The sequence below is a fragment of the Anabrus simplex genome, chromosome 1 (genome assembly GCF_040414725.1).
Source record: "Anabrus simplex isolate iqAnaSimp1 chromosome 1, ASM4041472v1, whole genome shotgun sequence".
Classification (NCBI taxonomy): domain Eukaryota; kingdom Metazoa; phylum Arthropoda; class Insecta; order Orthoptera; family Tettigoniidae; genus Anabrus; species Anabrus simplex.
The window spans coordinates 1,692,629,788-1,692,631,610 of NC_090265.1; positions in this window are offsets into that span (position 1 = coordinate 1,692,629,788).

A 1,823-nucleotide genomic window follows, 5' to 3' on the forward strand; every position below is an offset into this window, starting at 1 on the left:
CGATTGATATCGTTCATCTTTCCCTCATTAGTTCAAACCGTTCATGACATTTTTTATATTCTATCGATCAGACCGTGAGATGAGCTGATGTCCCTACACATAATATTTTCTGTTCTTAGCACGTAACTAACCGGTTCCTGCACTACATGATTACCATATTAAAATATATATTTACATAATACATAGACAAACACACATACCATTAGCTTAAATCCCCGGACTTCCCTGATCTGTCACCAAGACAAAGCAACGTTCAACATCTTTTCTGTTTGAACTAAAAATAAACGCACATTAAATAATAAACACACACATATATATACACCTCATGCATAAAGGAGGCTATTCCTGTAAGAAAAACATGGTTATCAGTATCTTCTGCCTCAACCCATCTGACCTGGGCTCGAACTAGATGACTCCGACTGAGAGGTACATTCCTGGAAAATCCCTACACTAGCTCCGGTCTCATATTACCGGATATTGAGGGAGACCCCTACTCATTTATTAATTACCTTCTAAATCACCGTGATATTATCATTGACAGAAGTGTCTTAGCTGAACCATTTAAAAACAACAAGCAATTACGGGGGAGATCCACAGCCTCAAGCCTTAACTATAATAGCCCAGCGGGACCGCTCTGTCGCGAGGGCGAGAAGCGAACACTCACAAAAAAGGGAAAGGGACGGTCATTAGCTTCATACTATCATTTCTCACTCATTGGCCACGCCGGGTTCTTCTCTCCCTCACAACGTCCAGCTCTCCTTTCTCGAAGACACATATCTATGGCCCACTTCATTTGTTTATTCATCTTACTGCAAAATTCCCAAGAAATACTCATTTATTCCATACATTCTCATTTTCCTCGCAGAGCGCTGACTATGGGCACCATTACTTCCGAATCATCTCATCATAACTATCTGGGCATTCGGCCCTCTCAGTCCCATATCGCGCATCTTCTTTCCTTGGGCATAGGACTCTCATGGTTCCTCAATTCTACGCTCTTTATCTTCTTTGTTCACCACCCAAAGTTATGCATATATTTATATTTCTATCATACATACGACTCTGGGTTCTCTGGATCTCTGCCGGTTGCAGACAAAAAAAACTCCACACATTTGTGGTTAAATAATCAAGAATCACGGGAAACTCGCGAACTGTCCCTCAATATTATACCTAAATAATATATTTAAGTACCTCTCTCGGACAGGATTTCTTCTTTCTCGCAGCATGCAATTATTATATGTTTAACTTACGCATGCATCGTCTGATTGACCCATGAGTTTTCCCTAGCATATACGCTAGCCACCTTGGACATTAACTAGCAACCTTTGGACATGGTTTTCCCTGCTCATTTATTATTGTTCCAGCCACCCCTAGGGGAACTCAAATATTTTCCTATCCTTGTCTCCCTTACTTGCTAGAATATTCTACATATTCCTAACAATAACCCCTCACGATAAACTAATCGTTAAGAAGAAAACAAATGGGTTGTCCGGGGAGTTAGCTTCCCTTGAATCTTATGTTAACATGATCAAGAACAGTAAAATTTCCATACTAGGACATGCGTTATCTTACAACATTTAGGTATTACAAAGGGGAGCTCATCCTACTACCGGTTCTACATTAACGTGCTAAGAAAAATTATATTTTTGACATCACTCATCTGTTGGTGGCCGTGGTTTTTGCTTCCACGGGAGACCTATGGCGGCGCGTACTGCTGCATAGCCTCGGCGCTGGAAACGGGCGTGCTGTCCTCCAACCCTGGTCCACACAAGCCTGACATCCTGGATATCTCGTTCACAGCTGAAATCTCAGAGTAATCCAAA